General features: G+C 44.7%; 1 protein-coding gene across 2 annotated transcripts in view; it reads right to left on the bottom strand.

Moving 5' to 3' along the window:
- NGF (nerve growth factor) overlaps positions 1–12,795 on the bottom strand; it is a 101,935-nt gene that overhangs the window by 45,283 nt on the left and 43,857 nt on the right. The window lies entirely within an intron of this gene.

Here is a 12,795-nt window from a genome sequence, read left to right as displayed (position 1 = left end):
TCAACCTCATAAGTCAGACATTTTTCAGTCAAGTGCCCAGCAACTTCCCATGTTCGAACAGACTGTTCGCCCCCTCCATTTGGAGGGGGAAGCCAAGATCCCCTTCGCCCCGTTCCTGGCGGATCCAGAGGTGTGAAGAGCAACAATCAGAGTTAAGGAGGAGCCACAGGCTTTACGCGAAAGTCAAGCCTTCTTAAGGAGGCGCGGGGGGTGGTGGTGGTTTCCGTTGCTGCGTCAACATCTGTGGCTGCGAAGACAAGCTTAGTCAGTGTTAGAGAGGGAATTAGTTCTTAGAAAGCATAGGTGAATGAGCCAAAAAGCTTTTGACATTACTGTAACCTTAATAAAAAGAGAAAAACTCACAGAACCAAGTGCGACTGCATTTTGGAGCTTCGGGAAGGACAGTTTGTTGCAGCCACCTCCTCCTCCTTCCAAAGCCCCCATGACCGACAGGATGGAAGTGAATGGCGGAGCAGGGGAGGACCTTCACCAAGCCATGCAAGCCATGCTAACTGAAGTCCAGAGCCTTCAAACTGAAACCCAGTGTCTTCGAACCAGGAATCAAGCCTTGTGCCTCCAGATGACTCAGCTGGTGACTCAAGGACTCCCTGTCCAGCAGGTGCAGGGAGGCATCCAGCCCCAGCCAGCTCCTGAAGCAAGTCTCCGGTGGGAATGCCAGTCCGCTATGGGGGGAAAGTCAAACAATTCTCCAAGTTCCTAGCCCAGTGTGAACTGTACATGCGAGTGTGACAGTCAGAATTCCCCAATGATGATGTAAAGGTGGCACTCATCATCAGCCTTCTGAAGGAAGAGGCTGCTCAGTGGGCCACACCGTTGTTGCTCAGAAAAAATCCTGTCTTGACCCAGTATACCACCTTCATTAATGCCATGGCAAGGAAACAGTGTCCAGACAACTGTGGCACCTGAAGAAGAGGAAAAACTCGGTCGGAACTTATACCAATTCCTTCCGCATCCTGGCCCAAGAGACAGACTTCAACGACTTTGGACTAATATATTTATATCATCAGGGGCTCAGCTCAGAGGTACTGGATGAGCTGGCATGAGCCCCACAGCCAGGCACTTTCCCAGGACTTGTCCAGTTGTGCCTACAGATTGACAGCCGGCTAGAAGATCGCCACCAGGAGCACAGAGCTGAGACGGCTCAGTCCTTGCCTCCCATCCCACTCCCCCACACCCACACCCTTCCCAGTGTGGGAACCTTGATGTCACCGGGGGTGGAGCCCATGCAGATAAGGGGGAGTGGCCACATGTGACAGAAGCAGAAAAGAGAGGTGGTGGAAGAAGGGGCTGTGTCTATATTGCGGGGAGACAGGGCACCTGGCCCGGACGTGCATCTCCAAATTGGAAAAGGTGCCAGTGAAAGAAAACTCCAACTCCCAGCTCTCATAGAGGTCCACAAGCTGGGAACAAGCAAAAGCCAGTGACCACAATGTCAGCCATCTCATCAAAGCCTGCCTTGCTTTTACTGATCTGCTCAGGATTGCCTACGGGTCAAAGTGTACAAGTCTTCACCATGGTCAATTCAGGTGCCTCTGGTAACTTTATGGACCTGGGCTTTGCCCAGAAACTCAGGGTATCGACTGTCGAGCTTGAGGCACCTCTGTCAGCGGAAACTATAGATGGGCATCCCCTGAAGTTGGGTAAAGTCGTTCTGGCCACAGCTGAACTGTGAGTGGACATACCAGGACACATGGAGAGGATGCTGTTCTATCTGGCTGCCCTACCCCAGTTCCCAGTGGTACTCGGAATGGCCTGGCTGGCGCAACATGATCTCCTCATCTCCTGGAAAAAGGCAATGGTGACCTTCTGCTCGGACTACTGTAAGCGACACTGCCGGCCACCAGAGATGGCCGCTCCAGTGGTGCTGGCAACAGTGCTCCCACCAGGGGAGGCGTCCTTGTCTGTGAAATGCCAGGGCTTCCGAGATGTCTTTGACAAGCACAAGGTAGGAGCCAGCACCCCCTCAAGACACAAGCGCTCTGTATATGGGCTGGAGTTGGTGGCAGCTTGCCCTGATCCATGGAGTTACATGGTGCTCAAGAGCAAGACCCTTACGCTCAGGAGAGGGTACAGAAATTGCAGCAGCCCTCCAAAGACAGTGTGCCAGGCTTCTTCCAGAGGGGAGGGATGCTCTACCACTATGAGGCCCTGTATGTGCCACTAGGAGAGCTGCGCACCAAGGTGCTCCAACAGTGTCATGATACCCCCACAGCTGGACATTTTGGGATTTTTAAAACTTTACAAGCTGTCACACATGATTTTTGGTGGCCACAGGTTAAACATTATGTGGAAGTGTATGTTCAGTCCTGTCCCACGTGCACAAGAGCAAAACACACTGGTTTACTGAAGCCTCTCCCTATGCCTGGGGGACCCTGGTAAATGGTGACTTTGGAGTTTATCACAGACTCCTAGGGCAAGATGACTATTCTGGTGATAGCGGATGTCTTCAGCAAAATTGCACATTTCATTCCCTGTGAAGGACTGCCCACTTCCTGAGAGACTGCCCAGCTGTTTGTAGAGCGTATTTTTCGTCTGCACGGTCTCCCCAACAGTTTAGGTTTGGATCGGGGAGCCCAGTTTACAGCCTGATTCTGGTGCGCCCTATGGCAATTGTTACAGACTGAGCTCTGGCTGTTGTCCGCTCACCACCCCGAGACCGATGGTCAGACAGAGAAAGTGAATGCTACCTTGGAACACTATCTCTGTTGTTATGTAAATTACCAGCAGGACAACTGAGTGTCTTTATTGCCCCTGACAGAGTTTGCTTACAATAACTAAGTACACGTGTCTACTCAGCAGAGGCCTTTCTTTGCTAACTTTGGGTTCCATCTGCATACTTTTGCTGCCCCTGGCTCCATCCTTGCAGTTCCAGCAGTGACAGAGTTTGTGCAAAAATTGCAAGCAATGCAGCAGTTACTGCAGGAGCAACTGTCATGGTCAAAAGCCAACTACAAGCGGGTGGCGGATCGGCATCACCAACCTGGCCCAGAGATACAAGCTAGAGACAAGGTGTGGCTTTCCACATGATATTTGCGCACCTGAGTTCCTGGCCATAAACTAGAAGCTCGAAGACTGGGACCCTTTGAAATGGAAGCTCAGATCAATCCAGTAATGTTTCATTTATGTCTACTCTCTTCTCCCAAGATCCATCACATCTTTCATTGCTCTCTTTTAACCCCAGAGCAACCGCCAGACCCCCATCAAGCACCAGAGACTCCACTCATCCTGGTCAATGGCCAGGAGGAGTTTGAAGTGGAGCAGATCGTCACCTCTCGCTGGCGCAGAGGGAAGCTGCAGTACCTAATCCATTGGAGGGGTTTTGGGCCTGAAGAAAGATCCTGGGAAGCAGAGACTGATGTTCATGCACAGGATTTGGTGAGGGAGTTTCATGATGCTTACCCAGACAAGCCCAAGCCCCCGGGATGGGGAATCGGCATGGACAGGGGGGATGATGTTGTGAGCCAAGCAGAGGGGAGATGGATAGACGAGAGTGAATCAGAGGATGAGTACTTGGACTGGGAACCTGGAGGGATAGATAATGGGATGGCCTCACAGAGTGCCCCAGTCCATGTCTTGGACAGCTCAGCCCCCTCACCTCCTGACCCCCTGTGGAAGCACCGCTGCTGCTGCCGCCACTAGAGACTCAACCTCATAAGTCAGACATTTTTCAGTCAAGTGCCCAGCAACTTCCCATGTTCGAACAGACTGTTAGCCCCCACCATTTGGAGGGGGAAGCCAAGATCCCCTTTGCCCCGTTCCTGGCGGATCCAGACGTGCGAAGAGCAACAGTCAGAGTTAAGGAGGAGCCAGAGGCTTTACACGAAAGCCAAGCCTTCTTAAGGGGGTGTGCGGGGGGGGTTGGGTTCCGTTGCTGTGTCAACATCTGTGGCTGCGAAGACAAGCTTAGTCAGTGTTAGAGAGGGAATTAGTTCTTAGAAAGCATAGGTGAATGAGCCAAAAAGCTTTTGACATTAATAAAAAGAGGAAAACTCACAGAACCGAGTGCAACTGGATTTCTCAGCTTTGGGCAGGACACTCATGTGCTTCCAAACAGAACTGGGCTCGGGCCAGAAGTCAGAAAGAGAGATGCTCATAGTAATCTGAAGGGAAGTCTGAGACTCTTCCTACTAAGAGTAACAGTTCCACATGGCTGACAGGAGATATAGCAGGACTTGGAATCATTAACAGCATTTGTCAAATGCAGAGTTTCGTATCACAACTTGTAATTCATTTTATGCCTGTTGGCTACTCAGCCAGCAAAGTTAAAGGCAGTAAGCACATGTTTTTCACTGATTCCAAAGAGCCATAAAAAATGAAGGATTTTATTAACTCTAGGGAAAACAACCTATTTACTGATATTGAAAAAACGATGTTGTAGAGTGCAATATTCCTAATATTCAGCTAGCATGAATAGCACTTTTAAGTACGGTGAGATTTTCAAAATATTAAAATGCAATGGATTAGAATACAACTTTTGTCATAATACACCCTTCCAAATCAGAAAAAGGTGACCTTTCCCAAATGTAAATAAGACAGATTAGAAACATGAAAGACTATTGTTTATGACAATTAAAATGCAGAGAGGCAAGCACTTTTTTTACTGGGCCAAAACCAAGGCGCTTATGACCACAACAATAAAACAATTTTAAATGGAGTTTTACATTTGAGATCAGTGGATGTTGTTGAAGCATCCTTGTTTTATTCCTGTAGCTTCAAAAAGGGCACTCTGGAACTGGGGGGAGTTTCAAATGCAATTTGTGAGATGGCATAATGGTTTACCGTTCAAAGAAAAAGTAGTAAAAGAAAGAAAACTAAAATGTTCACTGAACATATGGAATCTCATGGAAGTTCCTCAAGCAGCTCTCGGGATCCTGATCCTAAAATCAATATTCTATTTTATTACATACAGAAAAACTAATTTCTCTCTCATCCGACCAGTGTCATGCCCAGATTCTCAAGTGCATTCTTTCCCAATTTTTAGTGCATACTTTTTAAGCCTGCTACACAGCATTTACAGAAGGAATGGCTTTAATTATTCATTTAAGAATATTTCTACTCCAAGTTTCACAGTCCAGGGACTACAAAGGCAGTTTTCATCAGAAAATTTCCTGAAAATAACAGTTTGAAACAATTAAAAAACATGAACAAACAAAGCAAGCTAAAATTTCCTGCACCAAATGATTTAATTTCCAGTGCCTACTGTCTGGCCAAACATATATAGTTTTCCTCTAGGAGGGCACTCCATGTCTGAGTTGCTGAAAATGAAAAGGTCTTGCCTTTAGTGCTCACCTCCTGTAATTCTGATGGCAGGAGATCCATAGATTCACATATAAAGAAGCAGTCCTTCAGATATCCTGGTCCCAGACTATTTAGGGCTTTCAGTGTCAATATAAGCACTTTGAATTGATCCCCAAAACGGTTAGACAGCCACTGAAGAAGAAAATTGGTGTTATGGGCTCTAGTCAGTGCACATCTTCTATTAAACTGGCTGCTGCATTTTGAACCAACTGCAGTTTTCAGATACATTTTAGAGACAGCTAGCTATATGGATCAGCCTAGTGGCTGATCTAGTCCAGCATCCTGTTCAGTATGCTTCTGAAAACCACTTGCTGGAAGCTGCAGGAGGGAAGAGTGCTCTTGCACTCAGGTCCTGTTTGTGGGCTTCCTATGGGCATCTGGTTGGCCACTGTGAGAACAGGATGCTGGACTAGAAGGGCCACTGCAGGCTGTACTTAAATTCTTAGGTCCATGTGATGGTGGTAGCCAGAATTACCTTACATCGGCTTCAGATAGTACACCAGTGCCACCTTTTTCTGGTGAAATAAATAGAGCTAGTGATGGTCATTCATGCCTTAGTCACATCTAGAATGGATTATTGAAACATGCTGTACTTGGAGCTCTTCTCTAAACTGTATCTGAAAACTGCACTTGGTTCAAAATGCAGCAGCCAGTTTAATAGCAGATGTACACCAAGTGGAGCACATAACACCAACGTTCTTCTTCAGTGACTGCCCAACCATTTGGGGGTTCAATCCAAAGTGCTTGTATTGACATTGAAAGCCCTGAATATTCTGGGACCAGGATATCTGAAGCACCACACTTGATTCGTGAGAGTGCAACCCTATTAAAAAAACAGACTGTACAACTATGCTTGGATCAACAGAAAACCTAACAGAAATCCTAGCCAACAGTTCTTCCATCTTGTCTGGATTCAGTTTCATCTTGTTCACCCACATCTGGCCCGCTGCTATGTTCACGCACTGCTTTAGGACCTAACCCATACACTCCCAGGATCAAATGGAAAAAAGTAAAGAGAGCTGGGTATCAACCAGAGATTCTATGTACATGTTAAATAATATGGGGGGATAAGATGGATCGTTGTAGGCTCCACAGCATTACTTTCTGACACCTACCTAATAGAAAGGGTCACAGCCACTGAAATACAGTGACCTTCCAGTCCAATGCCAGCGAGTTGGCCCAGAAGGATACCATGGTCAATGATAATAAAAGCCACCAAAAGATCCAGAAGAATCAACAATGAATACTCCCAGCCCATATCTGTCCATCATTTCCTGTGTCCATCATATGTCACTGAAGACATAAGCCCTCTGTAGAAGTCTCAGTCCCCAAACAAATTAAGCTAAAGAAGGACTTTGAGTCCTATGTCAACAGACCTTTTAGGATTACTGAGACAAGATGAAAACAAGATGAGATAGCTCTACTTCAAAGCATGCTGATATGCTTTTGGGTTACTAGGAAACCATGAGTAATATCCAATGCCACATGAGTGGACTTCCTCTCCCTCTCCTCCTGGAAATCCTCATGTCCCCCCAATCTACTCCAGAGGGTCCCCCAATCTTCAGGAATACATTTGGGGTATGTGCAAAGTAAACATCCACTTTTCAGATGAACACAATTGGATATCATCCTTTGTTATGAATCTCCTTTCACCATGATGAAGTCAGGGTTACATATTCCAAGGCTTACCTATTCTAAGACATTTGAAGGTAGAAATACATCAATTCCTATCAATAATATCAGAGCAAGTACAGGTTCAAATATCCATTTGGAATAACCAAAAATGAAATAAATAAAAGCAATAGACTCCAGATGATATTGCTCAAAAATTTTGTATCTAACACTTTCTGTTGATTAGAGGAAACTCCCAGTTTTACTCAATGCAAAGCAATTATAGATATCATATCTATTGTTCCATCAGCAAAGAAAAATAAAGCAAAAGGGATATTATGATTCACTTACTGCGCTGCAGGCATTTAGGCAGAAGGAAGCTGATGCATAAGGAATAATCCTTTTTACTTCCCTCTGTATAATAACAGCTTTTAGATGGCTTCATGCTTTGATGCAAGTGTGGTGTTTACCATTTAGGGGTATATCACCACAACTGCACACATAGGAAATGCCTCACATGTTGCTAGGATGTCATAGCTAATGCAAGAACGAATGTCACAACTATACAAGTACAGCCCTGCAAGAAAATGTTACCATGTGGAGTGCTCCTATTTAGAATTCTAGCCAGCCATACCCTTCTCCAGAATACTCCTACCCCCGCCTTTCTCTTTTCCAACTGACAGTCAACATTCTGTGGCTACTGATCATAATCAGTCTTTTGAGGGTTTTGTCCCCTTAGGGTATTTTTACAGATTTTTAAAAATACTTCTGCAACCCTCAGGGCTCTCCCAATGAGGGATTTTAACTGGCTTGCTTTAAAGCCCTCCATTAGGTTTAGGAAAGAAATCCATTCTAGAGCTACTTTGCATTATATGCACACTTACCCATGATAAATTACATTTGGACTTGATTTCAAACAGGCCCACACCAGACCAGGAATTTCAAGGTATAGAGAACGTGAAAGGACCCATTGGTTCCCTCTCTGGAACCATTTAGGGGAGGGGAGGGGAGCTTTAGTCCCATGGGCTAGATTTAATCAATTTCTCTGGTACCCACCCATCAACAATTCAGCAAGGAGCTATGCTTTCTCCCTTTATTCAGCTGCTTCCTACTCAGCAGATGGGAAACAGCTCAGGAGGGAAAGGGAAGAGGGAGTATGAGTAAAAGATAATGTATGTGCAGTAGAGCTTCCATGACTATTGCAATGGAGAGGGGAAACCCACTTGCAATCCTCCCTCTACAAGGAGATTGGCTGAAGGAAGTAGAAAACAAACAAACTTCTAGGTGCATGAAAACTGAGCTTGCAGTTTACAAACATGAAAAAAGTCACCCATTCATTTTGCAATTGCATACATGCAGTTTTTAGGAGTTTCCAAAGTTGAGGCTCTGAATAACTGAATGGCAGGACTTGCCTTTCAGCTGTGCGTTGCCTTTGAATTCCTGCTGGAATGACTAAGGGAGGTTTGTTGCCTTTGCAGTCATGATTGAAAAAGGGACAGCATATATATGCACATATATACATAAATACACACACTTTGTGAAAGTCTGTAGAGAAAATGGAAGATGGAAGTTCAGTGGAGTTACTGAGAATATATGCATACTTCTGTTTCCATGAGAAATGGCTTTAGGTGTGTGTGTGTGTGTGTGTATTTGTGATTGTGTGTGTTAATAGTCTGTGCAGGTCTAGCTTACTTTTAAATCTGCCCCTTCCTGCTACTGGAATGCAACCCTCCATAGCTTTCCACTGGGGTGGGAAAAGGTTTCCTGTCCTTGATTTGGAAATGGATATTGGGAGGGGGGTAGGGCTCCTATATGTTCTCTCACCATGGTTATCCCTCTCTGAAGCCAAGCAGAAAAATAGTTGGTGAAGAGGAGTAGGCTTGGAAGGGCAATATGCAGAAAGATGAGCAGAAAGTGTCATACTTGTGTGGATGCGAAAGATAATAAAACTGGTAGGAAACAACCATTCATTTCTTACTGCACTGAGTGCACACTCATTTTGCTCACATTGCTTTTGATTAATTAGAAGTGTTTTGTGCCCATCATAATCTTTTCACTTCCTCCATGTACTCTGTCCTTGTGTGCACCCAATCCTCATTTCACTGTTTTTGCTCCCCCCTCTTCTCTTCCTTCTTCTCTAAGAACCAACACAAACCTTTCCCCTCCATAGTTTGGAAGTGGTTTGTGCAGGAGTGGGCATTCTCACTGATTATTCCTACAGTTCCACATTTGATCTGTGTTCAGTAGTGTAGTGGCAAATTTAGTAGTCCAAGGTCCCTTCATGAGTCATCAGGATCAACCTCACAGGTCAAATTTGACAGGTGACTGGGAGCACTCACCTGTCAATCACATTACATCATTATCCAACCCACTTATCAAAATCCCTTGTAGGGGTTTCCAAGCCACAATATCCTGCTGGCGATCGGGTGCTTAGAAATTGCTGCACATGGGGCATTGCTAGCCTTGTGCTTCACACTTCCCAAAGCACCAAACACAGAACTAGCAAAGTGGTTGTTTCTACCCTCCCCATGTGGGGTGGGAACAAAAAAGCTGGTATTTTACAGGCATTGCTGCCTGCAAGAAAGGTAATTCTCAAAGCTTATCTGCAAAAAGCAGGGATCTTCTCCCTGTATTTTGCATATCAGCTGAGAGGACTTCTCTCATGCACATGATGCCTGTAAAATACAAGGGGCATTGCTTGACAAGTGTTTCTTTCTCCTTGCACAGACTCACTGCAGCCAAAACAGAGGGTACACGGGGAGAGAGGGCTAAGAAGAGTGGGTGGAGAATGAGGTGAGGTGGCATTTCCTCACAGAGAAGGAAGGCTGAAGAAGGGGAGAAGGAAGGCTGCTGGTAAAATACAAGAAGAATTGCTTGTAAAGCTGTTCTTTTCCCCTAAATTGTGCTTTTTGCAGATTGTCTGTGAGAATGTGTAGGTGGGGGACAAAGAGAGCCACACGGGGTGGGGAAAGACAGAAGGAGCAAAGAAGAATGAGGCTGCCTGTATTTTACAAGGGGAAGAAACCTGCTTTTTGTAGATCAGCTGTAAGAAGTTCTGTCTCATGCAGTAATGTCTGTAAAATACCCTCACTTTTCTTAGCCCTTTGTCTCTCTCCCCCCACCCTCCATTTTCTCCTAGACAATCTGCAAAAAGCACCATTGAGGGACAAAAACAATACAAGCAATGCACCTTGTATTTTACAAGCAGCCTTCCTTCTTTCAGCCTTCTTTCCTTCATCCCCCTTCTCGGTGAAAAAATCTGCTTTGCCTCACTCTTAGACCCTTCCTCCCCCCTCCCCCAGTGTGGCTGGATGTCTTCATCTACCCTCCATGTTGGCTATTATGGGTCTGCATGGGACTGTTTGAAAGTCCTTCATTTTAGTAAGGTTCTGATGCAACCTCCATCTTAAATCAGACTTGGATATCCCTCCTCTTCTCAGTAAACTTTCCTCTCTTAACTCCTGTTGACTCTCTCCCTCTTCATGTTACTCTCCCCTCCAAAACAATAGATGGTGGGAGCCAATTAGCATGCAAGAAGATTCATACTGATCTTCTCCTGATCTTGCTGGATTCTCCGGCTCTCCAAGGCAAGGGGAAGGGCATAGCTTTTAAATGCAAACATACACTCCGCATTCGAGAATTGCAGTGGCTTGATATTATTGTGAAAATGGTATACATCAGAGAGGTGCCTCTAGGAAAGGAAGCTGCAAAATTCCAGAAGTATAGTTCTCAAACCCCTGACCCTCCACTTCTGGTATTTTCCTTTTGTGTCATGGAAAATTAATTCACCCCTTTTATGGGAATAAAGTGTGTCTGAAACAAGTTAAACCTATCTATGCATTTTTTAAAAAAATGTCCAAATATCCAGATGGCCCCAAATCGCTTTGAAGATCTCTGCTTTAATTTGGGGGCATTTCAGAGAGATCCTACTTTGACTTGGACAAGCCCCAAATCTGTCCATAATGGTCCACTTCAGTTTAGGATTCAGGACTTGCCTGAATCAGATGCACATTCTTACTAGAGTCACTGTCTCTCAGCCTAACCTATCTCATAGAGTTGTTGTGGGGATAAAATTGGGAAGGGGAGAACCATGTATGTACACCACCTTGAACTGTTTGAAGGAAAGGTGATATATAAATGTAATGATAAAGAAAAATTTAAAAAATCAATAATGACGAAGATGTTGACATTTGTGACAGAGAAAGGAGAAAGATACCAGACATGGTTGAATTATCTATGAATGCAGCAGTCTTAAGAGACAATTACTGAACACAGTGAACTCCTAAGTAAACCTAAATGTGATTGCACTCCAGGTCTTGGTTCAGCTAAAGTTATTTGTGACTAAGGTGGCAATCGTATACATTTATTTAGGAGTAAGCACCATTGAACTCGATGGAACTTACTTCTGAGTAGACATGCATAGGATTGTGTTGCACATAACATTGGAAACAATGGGACAAGTTAGTTGAGACAAACTTAGTTTAATTGTTCTCAGTAGGATTTTAGTCATGACTAATTTTAGCAGGATCAGAATCTCAGAAGGATGGCACTTTTTATATTAAAAGAGCTGCCATGATACAGCAAAACAAATTAAGTAGTATATTTTCTGACTAAGAGCCTGAGCTGGAAACAGAACCTGCTCCCTGTGTCAGGTGAATAATATGTGTATATTTAATTATGATGATAATCTTATCATCCTGGGGTAAATTGTGAGGGAGGATAGGAATTACCAGCAAACTGATGGAACAGATATCTGAATAGATCTGATAACTACAGGAAAGCATCTCTTCACCTTCATAGCAAATGAAGATCTAGCTTTTCTAGAAGCATGGGGCAGGTTTTAAATATTTTATTGGTAAATATAAATGCAGCATTGGTTTCATTCCCTTTTTAGTTATTTCCCTTTTTAACTATTTGTATTATCTAAGGATAGATGTTACCTGTCCCCTTAGAGTTCTTCACAACTACTACCCAGTTGACTGTATCCCCTTTTGGGGCAAGGTGACAGCGCAGCAGGCACTCTTGGGTGGGACTGATTTGCCAGACCCATTTCAATCTGGATTCAGGCCTGGTTTGGGGACCAAATCAGCTCTGGTCACCCTGATGGATGACCTTTATTGGGAGAGAGACAGGAGTGTGACCTTGTTGAGTCTTCTTGATCTCTCGGTTGCCTTTGATACCTTTGACCAAGGTACTCTACTGGACTGGCTCTGTGTTACAGTGGTTCTGTTTCTACCTTCATGGTTGATTCCAGAAAGCAGCACTTGGTGATTGCCTTTTAGCCTGCTGGGAGTTTTGTCTTCAATGCTATTCAACATCTATGAGGCCACTGAAATAGGTCATTAGGAAATTTGGAGCACAGTTTCATCAGTACACTGATGACACATAGCTCTGTTTCTCTGTAACATTTGAAACAGGAGGTGCTGTGCAAGTCCCAAACCAGTCCCTGGCCTCCGTAATGAGCTGGATGGAACTGAATCCTAGCAAGACAGAGGTCATGTGGGCAAGTGATTTCCAAGTCTGGGAAATGTAGTCAGTTGCTTGCTCCAGATGAGATTGCACTCCCTCGGAAAGAACAGGTGTGTAGCTTGGGGGAGGGGGAGTTCTCCTTGATCCAGCATTGTCACTGGAGGCTCAAGTGTCTTCAGTGATTATGAGTGTCTTTTACCACTTTTGTCTGGTAACACAGCTACAACTGTTCCTGGACAGGGATAGCGTGTTGACACTGGTCCACATATTGGTAATCTCTAAATTTGATTATTATAATGCATTTTATGTGTGTTTGCCCTTAAATCTGATCTGGAAACTGTGGTTAGTGCAAAATGCTGCTACATGATTGCTCTTTGGGGCAACCGATCATCAACA

This window comes from Rhineura floridana, chromosome 6 (assembly GCF_030035675.1).
Source record: "Rhineura floridana isolate rRhiFlo1 chromosome 6, rRhiFlo1.hap2, whole genome shotgun sequence".
In the NCBI taxonomy this organism is placed as follows: Eukaryota; Metazoa; Chordata; class Lepidosauria; order Squamata; family Rhineuridae; genus Rhineura; species Rhineura floridana.
The sequence above is the reverse complement of the archived record's forward strand: the minus strand, read 5'-3'. Positions and strand labels throughout refer to the sequence as shown.